The following is a 19,445-nucleotide window of genomic DNA, read 5'->3' as shown; positions in this document are numbered from 1 at the left end:
ACGAGCCCCTTCTCACTGCTCTCACAGCAGCTCTGACCAGAGGTAAGGCCACCACCCTACATGCAGCAGGAATCAGATATGTGTCTCTAAAAACTGTCCTTTAGCTGTCGAGGTTGCTCAGGGGAAGGCGCTTGCTGCCAAGCCTGACAAACCTGAGCTCCATCCCTTAAACCTACACGGTAGAACCGCAGTGAACCAACTCTTGCAAGTTGTTTTTACACCTGCACACGTGTGCATCCTCCCTTGTACATCTAAAGGATGAAAGGGAGGGAGGGGGAGAGAGGGAGGAGGAGAGGGGAGGGAAGGAGGGAGGGGGAGAGAGGGAGGGGGAGAGGGGAGAGAGGGAGGGGGGAAGGAGGGAGGGAGGAGGAGAAGGGGAAGGGGGAGGGGAAAAGGGAAGGGAGGGAGGGGAGGGGGAGGGAAGGAGGGTGACGGGGGGAGGGAGGGCTCATCTTCATTTGCTTACTTTCAAAACTGTACTCAGGATTTATGCATGTGCGTGTGTTTGTGTGTATGTGTGTGCATGCGCACACTCGTGTGTGCACCAAAGGTCAATGTTAAGTTCCTTCTTCAATCACTCGCTACCTCTTTTTTTACTACTTTTAAAAATATTAAGGGGTTGGGGATTTAGCTCAGTGGTAGAGTGCTTGCCTAGCAAGCACAAGGCCCTGGGTTCGGTCCCCAGCTCCGAAAAAAAAGAAAAAAAAAAGAGAGAGAGAGAGAAAAATATTTATTTATTTATAGACAAGTTCTTACTCTATAGCCTGGCCTGGAATTGATGAAACCTCTGCCTCCTGAGCGCTGGGACTCAGGCGTTTGCCACCAGGCTCAGCCTCTCCCTTACTTTGGTGACAAGGTCCACCTGTCTCTGTGCCTCAGCACTGGAGGTCCAGGCGTGGGCCGTCATGCCTGTCTTTTCCAAGGGAGCTGGGGATCAGAGCTCAGTAACTCATGCTCACACCACAGTCATTTTATCCGCTGAGCCATCTCCTCGCTCTAGTAAATCCTCTTCCCTAAGAGGCCGCCCTGAGCACAGCTCCTCTCTTTCTTGTCTTTTAGTTGGCGTGTGGGGACAGGTGGACCCACTCAGCTGCCTGAGACTGCTGGGTCCCATTATCTTCCTTTTTTGGTCACCTTCCTACTAATAGTAGCCTTTGAGAAGATGGCAGGAATCTGTCTCAATCAGCCCAGAAGCCAGGGCTGAGGACAAGATTGGCCAGACACATTGGCAAGGACCTCAGAAAGCAGCCACACCCGCTGCTTTCTGTCCTTCTGTGTAAATTTGATCAAACAGTAGAACAAGGAAGACCGTAGGAACCCGGTCTGGATTATGCACAGAGACACCAGTGTCTTCCAGGATAGTCCAACTCATAGGGTGGTATCCTGGTGCCTTCGTGGCCCATCTGCGGGAAAAAGAAAAAAAAAAAAAAAACCACACACACTTAAAAATCCCCGACTGGGTAGTTGGTCATTGCAGCTGGATGCCAGAGGAAAAGTCCAGAACACAAGTCCTTTTTTCTGGGTTTACCAGTTCCTCTTTAAAAGGGGAGGGGGTTGGATGGGGTTGTGATATCGCTGCATGGCACAAATGTCAGCCACCCAAAGATACTGAAACAGTAACAGTCAGAGTCCAGATGCTCAAGTTTGCCCTGGAAAAGATACTCTGTGTGTGTGTGGTGTGTGTATGTGTGTATATATATCTATGTGTGTGTGTGTGTATGTGTGTGGTGTGTGTGTGTATATATGTGTGTGTGTGTATGTATGTGGTGTGTGTGTGTAGATGGATGTGTGTGTGTATGTGTATGTATATGTGTGTATGTGTATGTAGATGGATGTGTGAGTTTATGTGTGTGTGTGTGTGGTGTGTGTGTGTGTGGTGTGTGTGTATGTGTATGTATGTATGTGTATGTATGTGTGTGTGGTCTGTGTGTGTGGTGTGTGTGTGTATATGTGTATGTATGTATGTGTATGTGTGTGTGTGGTGTGTGTGTGATGTGTGTGTGTGGTGTGTGTGGTATGTGTGTGTGTGTGGTGTGTGTGTGTGTGGTGTGTGTGGTGTGTGTGTGTGGTGTGTGTGTGGTGTGTGTGGTGTGTGTGTGTGTGGTGTGTGTGGTGTGTGTGTGTGTGGTGTGTGTGTGTGTGTGGTGTGTGTGTGTGTGTGGGTGGTGTGTGTGGTGTGTGTGTGTGTGGTGTGTGTGTGTGTGGTGTGTGTGGTATGTGTGTGTGTATGGTGTGTGTGTGATGTGTGTGGTGTGTGTGGTGTGTGTGTGTGGTGTGTGTGGTGTGTGTGTGTGGTGTGTGTGTGGTGTGTGTGTGTGTGTGTGTGGTGTGTGTGGTGTGTGTGTGTGGTGTGTGTGTGGTGTGTGTGTGTGGTGTGTGTGTGGTGTGTGTGTATATGTGTATGTATGTATGTGTATGTGTGTGTGTGGTGTGTGTGTGATGTGTGTGTGTGTGGTGTGTGTGGTATGTGTGTGTGTGGTGTGTGTGGTGTGTGTGTGTGGTGTGTGTGTGGTGTGTGTGGTATGTGTGTGTGTGTGGTGTGTGTGTGTGGTGTGTGTGTGGTGTGTGTGTGTGTGTGGTGTGTGTGTGTGTGGTGTGTGTGGTATGTGTGTGTGTGTGGTGTGTGTGTGTGTGTGGTGTGTGTGGTATGTGTGTGTGTGTGGTGTGTGTGTGATGTGTGTGTGTGTGGTGTGTGTGTGTGGTGTGTGTGTGTGGTGTGTGTGGTGTGTGTGTGTGGTGTGTGTGTGATGTGTGTGTGTGTGGTGTGTGTGGTGTGTGTGTGTGTGGTGTGTGTGTGTGGTGTGTGTGGTGTGTGTGTGTGGTGTGTGTGTGGTGTGTGTGTGTGTGGTGTGTGTGTGTGTGGTGTGTGTGGTGTGTGTGTGTGTGGTGTGTGTGTGTGTGTGGTGTGTGTGGTATGTGTGTGTGTGTGTGTGTGGTGTGTGTGTGTGTGGTGTGTGTGGTATGTGTGTGTGTGTGGTGTGTGTGTGATGTGTGTGTGTGTGGTGTGTGTGGTATGTGTGTGTGTGGTGTGTGTGTGTGTGGTGTGTGTGGTGTGTGTGTGTGGTGTGTGTGTGGTGTGTGTGGTGTGTGTGTGTGTGGTGTGTGTGTGTGTGGTGTGTGTGGTGTGTGTGGTGTGTGTGTGGTGTGTGTGTGGTGTGTGTGGTGTGTGTGTGTGGTGTGTGTGTGTGTGTGGTGTGTGGTGTGTGTGTGTGTGTGTGTGTGTGTGTGTTCAGAGACAAAGAACAACCTCAGCTGTCATTCTCCAGAAGCCATGCACCTTATTTTTGTGAGACAAGGTCTCTCTCTGGAACCTGGGCTCACCCAGAAAGCTGGCTGGACAGCCAGTGAGCCTCCAGGACCCATCTCTCTCCTGAGTGCTGGGTTTATATGAGAGCGCCATAGACGTGTGCACCACCGTGCCCAGGTTTTTCAATGGGCTCTGGGGACTGAACTTAGTTGTTAGGCAACTTGCAAGCCAATCACATTGTAGATGGGGTCTCTCTCTGGTCTTGAGCTCTCCACCTGCTCACTCCTTCTGGCCTCCTGGGAGCCCCTGTGATTGTGGCACCTGTGCTACCTCAGCTTGTCACCATGCCCCTCTTCTATTTCATTTCCAATATCAACTCAGGGCTGAGAATAAAGCAGTGGTATTGGGGGGAGGGCGAAAGGCACCCATGTCTGAGGAAGCAGAATGTCTCATCCTCCAGGAGTGTGGGGTCTGTGCACACTCAGGGAATTCCACCAAGGCTCCTACATCTCATTCTTTTCTAAAATAATCCAGGTGTAGTGCCATCGTCATCATAACGGATGACAGCATGGCCTCCTCCTCTTGACAGAGTCTGATGGTCCGACACTGGGGCATCAGGATGCTGGAGTAGGTGCTGCTTACCAAGCCCTCACAGTTCCTACTCAAGTCTGCACAGCCGAGGTTTGTATGTGGAAGTGACACACAGGAGGAGACTTCCCTCTGGCCACCACACAGTTCTCCCCTTGTTTCTGTTCTTTATTTTTTCTTAAAGAGACGGACCAGCCTTAGAGATCGGTTGGCTCGGAATCCAACAGAGGGAGGCTTGTGAGGATGACTTGGCCCTGTTTGCTCAGCCCAGGCTGGACCTGACTGCAGGTCCTTATCTCTCAGCACAGGCTCTAAGGGCTCCATTTGGCACTAACGCAATCTGAGTGAGGCCTGAACTGCTGGTCCTTGGTGCCATCTTTTAGCCAAGGCTCTGGAGTTTTCTAAAAATACAGAGGTGGGCTGGGGTAGGAGCAGTGGGGACTGTTCTCTGAGTACAGATGAGAGAATTCCTGGAGATGGTGGTAGTGTCCACACAAAATGAATGAGGTTAATACCATAGAACTGTGTGTGTGAAAGGAATTAAAATCACCAGGCAGAGCATTCAGCAGGAAAAGGGGCCCGCTGTCAAGTCTGACAACTTGTATCCAATCTCTGGGCTCCACAGCAGAAGGAAAGAACTGACTGTTCACACTCATCGTGTGTGTGTGTGTGTGTGTGTGTGAGTGTGTGAGTGAGTGTGTGTGAGTGTGTGAGAGTGTGTGAGTGTGAGTGTGTGTGCGTGTGCGTGTGTGTGTGTGTGTGTGTGCCTACGTGCCACAGCACACATAGAGTTCAGAGGACAACTTTTGAGAGCTGTCCTTCTAACATGTGGGCCCCAGGGATTTAACTCAGGTTTCCAGGCTCGGTAGCAGGTGCCTTAACCCACTAAGCCAGCTATCTCACCAGCCCAGCAAATACTGTTTGAAAAAAAAAATCTTTAATAAGAGGAAATGGTTAAAATGGCCAATTTAATCATAATGAAAACGTGAATTAAAAACAATGAAGTACCTTCGCCTAAGTTCTGTGTCCACTGTAAGCAAACTCATTCAAGCTTGAGGACCCGGCCCCAGTCAGGACCCCCAGAATCCAAACGTAAGCTGAGCATGGCGTATGCACCTGGAATCCCAGTGCTAGGGGAGGGACGTCTCTCAGGGTTAGGTGGCCGGCTCAGCCAGCAAGCTCCAGGCTCTCAGGAAGACGAAATAAGGTGGAGGGTGACCACCCACTTCTGACCTAATGTCCACAGCAAACCTCCATGAGAATATTCACCCCCGCCACCATCTTGCCCCAAACTTACATACACAAATAGTTAAGGGGAAAAAAACTGCTATTACATTGACCGTGTAAAGACTTTTAAGATCATCATCCCCTAAGCAACACAGCCTAACAGCTGTGTAGGAGCCACTGTTGCTGAATTGGATTCTGCAAGTCCTCTAGATGTGGTTGGTGTCACACGGGAAGGTGTTTATAAGATGCGTGTAAGGCTATGTCATTTTATATGGGGATATGAGCATCCTCAGATTTCGGCCCAAGGAGCTCTGGAGCCAGGCTGCCCAGGTGCTGAAGGACAACTATCCAACTATGTGGATGAGCCCTGAAAACACCATGTCAAGTAAAGGAGCTGGACAAGAGAGGTCACATGTGATGATCTCATGTCTGTGGGCCATCCAGAATGGGCAGATGGCACTAACGTTCACTGGTGTCAGTGGCTGCCACTGGTTATGAGGAAGGAGACTTGTAGTCTCTATGGTGAGGTTTCCCCCGGGGTGATGAAAATGTTCTGGAATTAGTGGGGAAGGGTGCATGGTCCTCTGCATGTACTCAATACTGCTGAAAGGAAGGAGGGAGGAATGGAGGAAGGAGGGAGGGAGGGCCCTGATGTTATTGATTCTCCTTCTGAAAGAAGGTAACAAACAGGCAGTCATGACAGATCCTCAGTACAGACTCAGACCTCAAACTTGGCAGTCGCCCTGGTTCAAGTCCCAGCTCTTCCACTGAGGACCTGCATGATCTCGGACATGTGGATGACCTTATGTGACAGGTCTCCTGTCTGTGAAATGGGAGGAGTCAGAGCTGCCGCGACGCCCGTCTCCAGGGGTCACCGTTCAGCTGTGGCCTGTAAGAGGTGCACTCCTGGGAGTAGTGGAGGGTGTGTAAGTGTAGCCACAGCAGCGCGAACTTCATGGAGGTGCTGGGACAATCACAGGACACACGAGAGGGCCAGGTTACTGCAGGGCTGGCAGTGGCCAGGGGTAACGATGTGTTGGTTTTGGTGAGCAATCATCCCGCATCTTCCCTTTGTTGAGTCCAGTGCTTCTCCAGGTAGGAACAACCAGGGTCGTGGTTGTGGCTTGTGGGTGTGTGCCAGGGACACGGTTCCACTTCAGCAGCCGGAGGAGCTCTGAAACTCTGACCCGCCCACCTATCTCCCAAGTTCACGGACTGTAGGCATGGTGGGGCCTTTGAGCATGCTAGGCCAGCGCCGCACCACCGAGCGCCACCCAGCACCACAGCTAATGTCTCTTAAGAAGAGACTTTTAACATAAACTGAAGACTGAACGGCATTTGGGGGGCTCTGGAAAAGATGGTTCATACTCACGTGTAGGTGTGGGCCCCAAGATAAAGCCACACCCTCAGGTCCTAGCAGGAGAAGCCAGGTATACAATTTGGGGATCCTCTGAAGGAACACGGTAAAACGTCTGTAAAGTCCTCCTTCCCGATTTTGCATCTGGTAAAGGAATGTGTTCCCACCCACTTACTCTTTAAGCATGGCATCGCTGTTTTAGCATACACTCCGTGTGTGTGTGTGTGTGTGTGTGTGTGTGTGTGTGTGTGTAGGTGTGTATGTATGTATGTGTGTATAGGTAGGTGTGTGTGTCTGAGTGTGTGTGTGTATGTATGTGTGTGTATGTGTGTATGTATGTATGTGTATGTATGTGTGTGTATGTATGTGTGTGTATGTGTGTATGTGTGTATGTGTGTATGTATGTATGTATGTGTGTATAGGTAGGTGTGTGTGTGTCTGAGTGCGTGTGTGTGTAGGTGTGTATGTATGTATGTGTGTGTATGTATGTGTGTGTATGTGTGTATGTGTGTATGTGTGTATGTATGTGTGTGTATGTGTGTATGTGTGTATGTATGTGTGTATAGGTAGGTGTGTGTGTGTCTGAGTGTGTGTGTATGTATGTGTGTGTATGTGTGTATGTGTGTATGTATGTATGTATGTGTGTATAGGTAGGTGTGTGTGTGTCTGAGTGCGTGTGTGTGTGTATGTATGTATGTGTGTGTATGTATGTGTGTGTATGTGTGTATGTGTGTATGTGTGTATGTGTGTATGTATGTATGTATGTGTGTATAGGTAGGTGTGTGTGTGTCTGAGTGTGTGTGTGTATGTATGTGTGTAGGCCAGAGGTCAACATCTGCACCTTGTTTTTGAGATAAGACTTCTCACTAAACCTGAAATGTTCTACTTTCACTAGACTAGCTATCAAGGGAGCCCCTGGGATCCTCTTGTCTCCCCACTCCCTGCACCTCTCACCATACCCTTCTTCCTGCCTAGCACTGGGATCACAGAAGTGGGCCACCATGCCTGGCTTTCATGTGGGTGCTGGGCATCTGAAGTCAAGTCCACTGAGTTTACTGCTGACTGAGCTGTCCCCAACCCTCTCAACATAACTTGAATTTCTCTATATAGAAGGAAGACTATACTGTTTAGGCACCTTTCACAATATGTTTTGTTAACTATGCTGTAATTCCTGGGTCTCAGCTGCCAAGATACTTCAGGTAGACTCTGGGGTAAAGGACTCCCAACATTTCCTTTGGTACAGATATCATTCAACCCACAACACTTGAATCTAAAGAAAATATGTGAAGAGTGGACAATGGCACTTTTCATGCTGGTGCTGAGGGGACATGAGGGTGACCTGCTGTGAGGGCCCTGGGTGGGGGTGGGGTAGAGCCACAGTACTAAATCCATTGCCCAGTTCCACACTGGGTAGGCCTCCTGGACTTCTGAAAAGCTTCTGCCCTTTTTGGTTCATTGACAGATGGTGCCACAGGCCAGCAGCTACCTGAAGCTGGAGGGACAATGGCCCAATGAGACAGCCATAAACATTGCAGCTGCCTCGAGTTCCTCAGAGCATCAGGCTTAACCAAAAAGCCAGAGCTAACTGCACAAGTGGGCACCTGCATGTCCTCTGAAGTCCCAGGAAGGGGCAGAGACAAGGTTCTGATGAGCTTGGGCATTTGGGATATTCTAGAGAATAGAGACCTGCTACATTGTAAGAATCACCTCGTGGAGACAGAAAGGCATGTCGGCTAGCACTGGCCAAGGTGGGCCTAGGTGGCTGAGGAGATAAGGGAGCCTGTTGTCAAGCCCGACTACCTGAGTTCAATCCCTGAGTCCTCAAGATAGAACAGAGAGCTGATGGCCACTGGTTGTTATCTGACCTCTGTGAGCCAGCTGTGGCATCTGTGTGCTGCACCAACCAACCAATCAAAAACTAGATCAAAGATAGAATCATGTCTTCGCCTGTGACTTCAGGGTATATTTTAAAACCAGTCACTGGTCACTGGTTTGTATTTCTTCTGCGAAGCATACCTTCCAGGAACTAAATGTCTGAGGGAGACTGGGGGAATCTCGGAGATGAAGGCCATCTCTGGGCAGGGCAGCCTTGTAGGTTACACAGAGAGAAAACTGAGTAACACCCCATTCACTCAGCCAGCATGGAGTCCCTGCCACTCCTAAGTGTGGAGTCCCCACAGGTTGGCTTACGTTCTACAACCATGTGACAGCTTTCGAAGTATCCCTACTTCCTGGCAATGAAAGCTCTTCGAGATCCAGTCTGATTGCTTTCTGACGTGAGTTTTGAAATCCTCCTAGACAAGCCGCCAAGAAGCAGACCTGGAGCCTCACAGAGACCAAAGCCGAAAACTCAAAAGTTCAAGGCTTTCCTTCTTAAGTTACAGATCGAGTCCGAGGCCATCTGGACAACTTAGTGAGTCTGTGTCTGAAAGTAAATAGTAGGAAAAGAGAGCGGGGGATAGTTTAGCTGGCATGCACAGGATCCAGGGCAGGCCCCAGATCTGAGATGAAATGTAATGATTTGCAAACCACTTCCTCTCTTGAAAGAATTGTGGGTCCTTTGAGTGGCAGAGATAATTAGGAGTCCAAATCTGGGAGGTTGAGGCAGGGGGATTGTGCATTCCAGACCAGCCTGGGTGACGTAGCAAGACTTGTTTTCACTGGGATTGCAGATAATCTGGAGCAGAGGGACGAGCGGACCGTCTGTGGTTGAGACTGGGTTCAAAAACAGAAGTGCACTTCTAGAGACACAACATGGAGCGGTGTGTGTTCCAGGCAGCGCTGCCAGAACTGGCCCCCGAGGAGCAAAGCTGTGCAGTGCCCGTGGATCCGCACTGTAGATTAAAGGGTGCCTGGGGCTCTAGCCCTGACTTCTGCTTCTAGAAGAATTTCCTGTTCTTAACCTACAGTGAAGAACTTCGGGATGTATGTTGGCTGTTTGGGCCATTCTTTTGTTGATGTGCTGATCTGTTTACTTTGAGACAGGTTTCATGCAGCCCAGGCTAACCTTGAACTCCCTATATAGATGAGATGACCTTGAACTTCTGGTCCTCCTGACTCTACCTCGAATGTACAGGGGTCACTGGAGTGCACTTTGGGGCCTGGCCTCATAGTGCTAGTCTTAAAACACACCTTCAAAATCCTTTTATGGGGCTGCAGAGTGGCTCATTAGGAAGAGCACTTGTTCTCCAGGGGACCCGGGTTCACTTCCCAGCACACACCTGGCAGCTCGCAACAGGGAATCTGATTCCCTTTCTGACCTCCATAAGCACCAGGCGCACACGTGGTGCACGTGTGCAGCCAAGATGCTTTACAAGTACCTTTTTAATTTCTAAAAGAAAATCTGTTAAGAAGATATTTTAAATACTTTTATGCATATTTATCTAAAAATTACTTTTCAAGTTAACATATCCAGTAGCCATAATTTACAGTTCCTTTGTTTGGAGTTTCACTGAGCATTAAAATGTCCCACCATCCTGAAATAGTACATTCTGTACCCAGTGTCTATGTGTATTTTTGTTTGCAGGTTAATTTGGCATTCAAAGTAACCACAGACAAGCCAGCAATGAGCAGTAATGACGTCTATGGCTAAGCCCGATGACCTGATGACCTGATAACCTGGGATCTACATGATGGAAAGATTCCTGTAAGACCTCCACAGATGCCATGACACATGACACCCACCTCAACACACACACACACACACACACACACACACATACACACAAACATACACACACACAGAGACACACAGACACACACACAGACACACCACACACACACACACACACATACACACACAGACACACACACACAGACAAACACACACACATACACATACACACATACACACACACATACACACACACACACAGAGACACACAGACACACACACAAACACACACACAGACACACACACACACATACACTTTTTTAAAATGCAAAACAATCGCTGAAACTAATTGTTTAAATTTCCCAAGTACACAGAATTAATTTTATAATAAAATATTTCTCAATTGATCTTAAATACTTTCAGAACAACCGCTAAATAAATTGAGCTTTAAACAACAGCCCATCGATTGGGTGCCTACCATTTGCCGGGCTCAGACTGGGCCAGAGTGCACCAAACAAAATGGAGTGCTGTTCCTTCTACTGTGAACCACATGGGTGTCACTGTGGAGTTTCTACATAACGTGGACAGGGTCGCTTTAATAAATGTAGGGGCCCAAGATGTGGGCACAGCTTCTGACCAAGGAACCTGGATTTCAACCAGAAGTTCCTAAATTCGTCTTTACTAAGACTAGCATCCAAGGCTGGCATGTATGACTGAACTTTGTACCAATATTTCAACATCTATCTCCCTGTCCCAGATCTAGAACGAAGCCCCATGGACCCTGACCCGTTCCCATCCCTTGTTCCCAAACACTCTGCAAACATGGGGGTCAAGGTCCAGTGGCCTTACTGCTGACTCAGCCCGCACAAACAACTTCGTGTGAACAAGCACACACACGTAAGGGGAAGTGGGGCTGTTAGAGATGCGAGGACTTAATTTCAAAATAAGTAATGATGTGCATGATCAAAGAGAACTGAAATCTCACTAGTTCCCTGATTTTGAGGTTATTTTCCTTGGTATTCCGGAAACTTCCTTAAAATTAAACAACCCACTCTTGATGGGACTTGCTTATGTCTGACTTTTTTGTTTGATTTTTGTTCGGATTTGCTTGGTTTTGTTTTTTGAGGTGGTTGATAGGGTCGTTAGCTGAGGCTGACTTCAAACTTGCCAACCTGCTCTGCTGCCCAGGTTGGCCTCAACTCACAGAGATCCCTCTCCCTGACTCCCGAGTGCTGGGGTGGAAGGTGTGCTCCACCATACCAGGTTTCAGACCTTTTTATTTCTGTATTTTTCAGAATTGATTTGAGAGAGCTGAAGACAATGGGTCTTGCTCTCCAAAGGTTCCTGGGAGTCTTGGTGAGGGACCTCATCAACAGAAAGAACAGACATTTTGGTTAATAAGACAATCAAAATTATTATTTCCTGTTATCCCAGAAGCAAGGGGTGTGTGTGTGTGTGTGTGTGTGTGTGTGTGTGTGTGTGTGTGTGAAATAGAGGTGTGTTTGTCATTTGCCACCAAGCTACCCCAAGCACTGGCAACTGCTCCCCTGGCCTTCTTGCCCTACCTCCAGCTTTCTTCCTTTGGATCAACAGAAGTAACGAAACAGTTTGTGCCCCCTTAAATAGCAGTTTTCACTTATCTCAACCCAGACCTGAGAGAGAAGCTGGGCAGCATGAAGGTGCTGTTGAAGGGGATCAGGAATACAAACCCACCTTTGGCTAACTAGAGAACCGAGGTCAGTCCAGAAACTGGCCTCAGAAAAACGGACAGACTAACTGAAGAACAAGACCCTGAACTCCCAAAAGAGAATATTCCTGATTCCAGTTCTCAGATTACTGATTTTGTCTACAGGGGCCATGTACAGTATCTGAAGACATATTTTTGGTTTCCACCAAGCAACAGTTTGGATGCTCCTGGTGCTCAGTGGGCAGAGGGCAGGGATGTGCTAATGACCCACAGTGCACGGGTCCCTCCACCACAGATAGGAATATGACCCTGGCAATGACAATGCATACTTGTAATCTCATGGGAGAAATAGAAATCAGAGGGTCAGGACTTCAACATCATCCTTGGCTGCCATGGAGTCCCAGGCCACGCCTCCAATAATAACAGAACGATTCCACGGTATCTCTTTTTCTACACAACATAGACGTCTTCCCCAGGGAATAAAGATAGGCGTTCTTAATCCAGTGTCTCCCAGCCAAACTCAGCTCCATGTGCGGATACTACAGAGTATGATGTAACATAAAACGTGGGCTCGAGGGCTGGCTGAGTTCAGACCCTTGAACTTAAATATCATTGTGATATTGAGCAACACACTCAACTTTCTGCCTCGGTTTCCTTAACCTTGATCCTACAATATAATAGTCCCCATAGCACAGGCCGACCATGCAGAGGCAATGAATCTTCATGCATAGGCTACAGAGTGGTGCTGTGTGGGGAAAGTGCTGGATAACCTGTGCCTGGTTGCTGGGCATTTGCTTTTCTTCACTCTGAAAGCATCTAATCCTATCCAAGCCTCCCCGTGAAAACAGTTTCTGTATGCAACACGGGGAACTCAGTGTTCTATGGACAGTTTTCGTTCCATGAGATGCCTGCCTGCATATCTGCAAGCCACTGACATGTGACTTCCTGCAGTGTCTGAGAGCAGGGGACCGAGTTCTCAATTTTATATTCATGAGATGGGCGTGTCTCTCGGTCTACAGACGCTTCCCTAGCATGCAAGAAACCCTGAGATTGATCCCAACACAACATAAACTGGGCGTGGTGGCACACACCTGTAACGCCAGCACTCAAGAGGGCAAGAGGATTAGAATTTCAAGGCTATTACTGACTACATAATAAGTTAAGGCCAGCCTGGGCTACATAAAAAAATGATCCCATTGAGCTGGAGAGATGGCTCTGGGGTTAAAACACTGATTGCTCTTGCAGAGGACCTGGGTTTGATTCTCAGCACCAACATGGCTACTCACAACCATCTGTAATTCAAGAGGAGCTGGGCTGGCTCTCCTGGTGGTGCTTGGCCTCTGTCCTGTGTCCTTCCTGAAGCTCAGGAGCTCAACCCTACTCAAAAGCCCACACATGCCTCCACAGGCATCCATGACTTGAATCTTGGGTGCAGGAGCTTGGCTGGGGGATGTTGGATTGAGGTCAGATTAGTCTGACCCCATGCATTCCTGAAGGTGGCTAAAAGTCCCCTCGCTGGCTAAAACATGGTCTGCTACACAGTCCAGCTGAGTTACCGCAGCCCTCTGGGATTTCACTTCTAGGTGAGTGCCTCCGAGAACTGAAACATATGCCACATCCCCAAACATGGACACAATGCTCACAGTGACATTCGGAATGAGAACTGAAAAGCAAAGATAACCAAAGAACTTATGAATGGGTAACAAAGTACGATACACCCATATGCTTGTCATAAAAAGGAAATAAACGTGGCTAAATACCCAGAGAGAAAAACTTGGAATCCACGTGGTGTAAGTTGTAAAGTGCTGGCTGTGTGAGCATACGGACCCTAATTCAACCATCAGCAACCATGTAGAAAGCAAGTGTGGTAGTTCCTGCTTGTAATCAGTGCAGACGGACAGGCAGGCACGTCTCTGCGTCTTACTGGCCAGCTGGCCAGGGCAGGTCCCAGTGGGAGACCTTGTCTCAGAAAACAAGGTGAATGGGTCCCAAGGAATGACGGCTAAGTTTGTCTGGCCTCCATACGTATTCACACACATGTGCTTCTGTATCTGAGCACTGTGTCTCTCTGTCTCTCTGTCTCTCTGTCTCTGTCTATCTGTCTTTCTCTCTCACACACAGGTCACACGTTGTATAATTTCAAATGTCAATTTACTGAGATAAGGGGTGCCTAGCTGGACACAAAACACTCTTTCCAGAAAAGATTGGAATTTGAATGGGAGAGCCCCTCCCGCAAAGCAGGTAGAGCTCAGACCTCTACCAGGGCCTCAAGCATAGTGGGAGGAAGAGGGCTCCCCTCTCAGACAGAGCTGGGACACTAATCTCCTCCTCCCTCAGACATAAGTATAACCAGCCCCAGACCTTGGACCCAGACTGAGCTGTTGGGGATTGGTTCTAATGCTTAGAATTAATCTAGTCCCCCAAATCAGGAATCTATGTGTACAAACGCTGAAGGACCTTGTCCCCAAATGGTTTTTGATCAGTCAATAAAGAGCCAACAGCCAATAGTTGAGCAGGTAGACTGAGCCAGGACATTTAAATTTGCATGGGCAAGGGACTGTGAGAGAGAAAAGGGAGGGACTGCCATGTCTTCAAGGGATTTCAAATCAGATTTAGAGCTGCAGAAGAAAATTCATCCAAAATGTAGGTGGAAGGGAAAGGGCCCTGTGGGAAGGGCTGCCCAGAAGGTAACAGGGAAGCAAAGTCAAAACACAGATTTAGGAGCCGTTGAGCCGGGAGTACTGGAGGGAAATGTATGCTAGCCAGGTGGAGGCTTAGAACCGCCTAACCTTTGAGCTAGTCAAGGCATATTTAAAATTAACTGGGGCTGGAGAGATGGCTCAGTGGTTAAGAGCACTGACTGCTCTTCCAGAGGTCCTGAGTTCAAATCCCAGCAACCACATGGTGGCTCACAACCATCTGTAATAGGATCTGATGGCCTCTTCTGGTGTGTCTGAAGACAGCTACAGTGTACTTATATATAGTAAATAAATCTTTTTAAAAAATTAACTGGTGTGCATGCGTGCGTGTGTGTCTTTCATTCACAAATTCAGATAGCTTTTGGGTGGGTATGCGCGTGTGACCCATCCGGCACACAAAGTGGGATAGCCAAACTACCGCTACACTTCCTAATTCAGACTGAGCCTCAGGTCACTGGCCTGAACTCTCCAAGACTGGAGCTCACAAACTTCACAGAACTCCAGCTTGCTGATAGATCCTGGGGTTTCTCAGGCTCCAAAATCATGTCAGTCAAGTTCTCATAATAAATATCCATGTCTGGATGGATATATATGTATATGTATATGTGTGTAATGCAATTATTGATTCCATATGAATACACCCATGCACACAAACATGCAAATAAACATAATACATCTATACAAACACATACATATATACACATACACTTGCTTGCACACACACACACCCATAACATTCCTACATATATACATAGACACACATACATGTGCACACTTACACATGTATATATATATTTTTTTCTCTCTGTTTCTGGAAAATTCTGACACAGATTTCATTTCTATTAAATGTTTGGAATAAACACTTCTGAGTACTTTGGTGGCCCGTTGGGGGTTGGGGAAGAAGTGTTGGGGAGTGATTGTCTCATAGTACAGGGTTTCCGTCTGGGGTGGTGAAATAAATATGGAAGGAGGTCATGGTGCTGGTTGCACTCCGTGAGTATACCCAAAGCCACATTGAGCTTCAGACTGTCAGTGAGTTAATGGTACACAATTGCATTTTAACTGAACATATGCACGATACGGTCTCCTTGATACATGATCTTGAGGCCCATGTAGTCTATTATGAGACCCTGCTCAAAAGAAGAAAGCATCTCGTGGGCTGGAGATGCAGCTCAGCTTGGAGAGTGCTGGCCTAGCATGAAATCTTAGGCTCAGTGCCAGCACTCTAGACTGGGGATGGAGGCACGGTCCTTGAGTCCCAGTACTAGGCAGGAAAGCCAGAAGTCCAATGGGACTACATAGGGAACTTGAGGCCAGTCTAGACTACACAACACCCTACCTCAAAAATTAAAACATCAACAACAAAACCAACCCTCAAACAAACAAAAAATGCCGAGTTAGCAAGGGCGTGGAACATTGGAAGCTTCTGCTGTCTGTCTGTCTGTAAAATGTTGGCTGCTCTGGGAAACAATTCATAAGTTCCTCAAAACACAAAAAGAGAACTTTATCCAGCCCACAGCCCCACTGCTGGGAATATATGTAAGAGAATTGAAGGCAGGGTCTCAAAGGTGGGGTGTACAAACCCGTTTTCCAGGTAGTGTTAGTCACCAGGCTCAAGAGGTGGAAGTCACCCAGTTGTCCATACGTGAGTGTGACAGACTCATAAAATGGGCTAATACTCAGTCTTAAAAGAGGAGAACATTTGACAGAGGCAGGGGCAGGCAGACCTCTGAGTTTGAGGCCAGCCTGGTCTACAGAGTGAGTTCCAGGACAACACAGGGCTACACAGAGAAACCCTGTCTTGAAAAACCATAATAAAGAAATGAATGAGAGAGAGAGAGAGAGAGAGAGAGAGAGAGAGAGAGAGAGAGAGAACATTATAGTCAGTAAAGGAAGCTGCTGTGATGGGCAAATGCTTTGACTCCACTTTCATGAAGTGGAGACAGGAAGCAGAATGGTGGCTAACAGGTGGTTAATAAGAATGAAGAAAGGTTTGATGGGCACGGAGTTTCACTCTCGCAGAATTAAGAAGTTCTAATTTACAGAAAAGCAAACTTACCCAACACTATTGCCCTGCATATTGGGAATAACAGAGGTCAGACGTTGTCTCCTAAAAATAGCATAAAATAAAATAAAAAACAGACTGGGTGTGGTAGCATCGCCCTGTGAGTCCACACTCAGAGGCTGAGGCCCAAAGACAGGTTAAGGTCAGCCAGGGCTACATAGGGACCCGGCCTCAAGAGAATAACTACAAAGAAAAAGAAATGCTAAGCTAGCTGGGAAACACACACACACACACACACACACACACACACCCCACACCCTCACATATACACTCCATCTCACACACAAATTCACACACAGACACACTGATACACACAACTGACACTGACACACACACACACACACACACTGACATGCTCAACTCAAAAACATTCTTCCTCACATACCCTCATAAACACCACTCACACCCACAGTGACACACACAAACTCACACACTCAATGACATACACACTGACACACACAACTCACATACATACACCCTTACTATCCTCAAACACTCACTCATATACATACCCTCACACACACCCTCACCTCACACACTAATACACACAACTTACATACACTCATACAAACACACTCTCACACACTCCCATGCACACACAAGATGGCAGGTATGTGTTCTTCAACTGTGCTGTGGAATTACACCCTCCACTGGTGTCCAAGGAACCATAGCCACACACTGAACCTCCCTGAACTGGAACAGGTACAATAATGACAGGACACATATCAGGCACCCAGTAGATGAATGGTTACTGAGTGACCTCCTTAGCAGCTACACACTGAGGCTAAGCAGGTCCAACCTCTGCATGTTACAGATAGGCCGGTGGAGGCAAGGCATGGTAAGTGACCTACCTGTCCACAATCCCAAAGCCACTGAGCAATAACAGAAGGGGACTCTGGCTATAACCCTTTCTATGATAGCATCTGACTTCAAAGTCAACATGCAATCAACACAGGATTAGGAATTTCCTACTGCAAAGTAGAGAAGAAAGTTTCTCGCAACGATCTTCATGCTATACTACTGATTCAGAGCTTTGGGGGATCTTGGCCTCCTTGATAATGGAATTCAATTTTGATTGTGTTTCACATATTTCATAGAATGACCTATGTGAAGGATAAGAGTTTTCAAAGATTCCCAGACACCTCAGTTAAGAATCCCCTTAAATGCTTGCCTAAGTGCTGAGTTCAAGCCCTATGTGGTCAGTTTGATGTCAACGGACACAAGCTAGAGTTGTTTGGGAAGAGGACTCTCAACTGAGAAAGTGCTTCCATAAGATTGACCTATAATACGTAGTGCATTTTTGTTGACTGATGATTGATGTGGGGGTAGGGTGGAAGTCACTGGGGATGGCACCACTCTTGGGCAGGTGGTCCTGGTTGTTATAAGAAGCGGGCTGAGCAAGCCATGGAGAGTAAGCCAGTAAGCAGCACCCTCCATGGTCTCTGCTTCAGCTCCTGTCCTGAGTTCCCTCAGTGATGAAGTGTGACCTGAGAGTTTAAGCCAAGTACGCCCTTTGCTCCCAAGTTGCTTTTGGTCATGGTGTTTTTATCACAGCAAAAGAAACTCCAACTCAGACATTCTAGAACCACATAAACCACGTGTGGTTGCTCACACCTGTAACCTCAGCACTCGGGAAGAAAAGGCAAGAGGATCAGAACTTCAAGGTCATCCTTGGCTATACACTGAGTTTAAGGCTAGCCTAGGCTACATAAGACCCTGTCCCCAGCTCCCTCAAAATAAGTAAGTAAATAGAATAATTTTTATGCCAGGTGTGTGGGTGACATCTATAATCACAGCACTTGGGAGGTGGAGACAGGAGGATCTTGCAGTTGGGTTATATAGTGAGACCCTATATAGTGTCTCAACAAATGACACTAAAACCAAAACAAAATAAAGAACCCAATTCTCCACAATGCTGAGTGAATATTCACAGGACTGCCTACCAGCAGAGCCCTTGGGGATCCCATTAAGTTCCCAGGCAGGCTGGGGAGCACATCAAAGGATTCTGGGATTGGCAGCTCTCAGATGGGTGAGAAGTTGCCACCTGTGGTAAATGTAATTCCTCTAGCTCCCAGGGTCTCCTCTCTGCTGCCCACTGAAACTGGCTACCAAAATGTGTGTGTGTGTGTGTGTGTGTGTGTGTGTGTGTGTGTGTGTGTGTGCTGGGAGGCAGGCAAGAAGAAGAAGGTCTTGAGACAGGGTATCTCACTGAACCTGGACCTCACCTCATTTTGTCTCCCCTCCTTGGCTAAGCTAGTGGCCAAAAACCTCCAGTAATCTTTCTGTGGCCGGTATCGAAGCTTTGGGGTTATAGGCACACATGGCCACGTTCAGCTTTTTATGTGAGAGCTGGGGATCCTCATGCTTAACCCAGGTCCTCATGCTTACATCACAAGTGCTCTTACCCAATAACCCATCTCTCCAGTTCCCTCTCCATCATCCACAATTTAAGCACCATACAGTAAAGGGAGATCATACCTCCTAGGTGTCCTAGGCCACCCTCCCAGCCTCTGCTTTCTTCTGTCCCTAAACCAGTCTGTGATGGGTAATCTCAATGGGCCAAGTACAGAAGATCTAGAATTACCTGGGACACAGAACTCTCAGTATGCCCAGTGTGAGTTACTTTGAATAATCTGATGGAAGAGGAACTACCCACTGTGGGCAGTGCCATTCCCTAGGCTGTGATCCTAGACCCTATAAAAAGGAAAATGGAGCTGAGCACAAGCATTCCACTATACTTTCTGACACACTGTGACAAGCTGCACCAAGCTCCTGCCATGGTGACTCCCACAATGTGATGCACCTGGCTGATAAACTGTGAGCCAATATAAATCTTCCTTCCTTAAGCTGCTTCCTTTTCTAAGTTGTCAGGCATCTTATCACAGCAACAGGAAAGAGACTAGGACACTGTCTTCATCCTGCAGTCCTGACCCTACAGGGTCCACTACTACAGCCAAATCCT

At 47.7% G+C, this 19,445-nt stretch overlaps 1 protein-coding gene and 1 long non-coding RNA gene across 3 annotated transcripts in view; one reads left to right on the top strand and one right to left on the bottom strand.

Annotated features, from left to right (window-relative positions):
• Tvp23a (trans-golgi network vesicle protein 23 homolog A) overlaps positions 1-19,445 on the bottom strand; it is a 35,903-nt gene that overhangs the window by 14,108 nt on the left and 2,350 nt on the right.
• Positions 7,811-18,210, top strand: LOC134480647 (uncharacterized). The gene is made up of 3 exons (XR_010055291.1): positions 7,811-8,832; positions 9,092-9,344; positions 9,946-18,210. It is a non-coding gene; the product is annotated as an uncharacterized LOC134480647 (long non-coding RNA).

This window comes from Rattus norvegicus, chromosome 10, assembly GCF_036323735.1.
Source record: "Rattus norvegicus strain BN/NHsdMcwi chromosome 10, GRCr8, whole genome shotgun sequence".
NCBI classification, from domain to species: Eukaryota; Metazoa; Chordata; class Mammalia; order Rodentia; family Muridae; genus Rattus; species Rattus norvegicus.
Note: the sequence above shows the minus strand (reverse complement) of the source record. Positions and strands in the feature narration are given on the sequence as shown.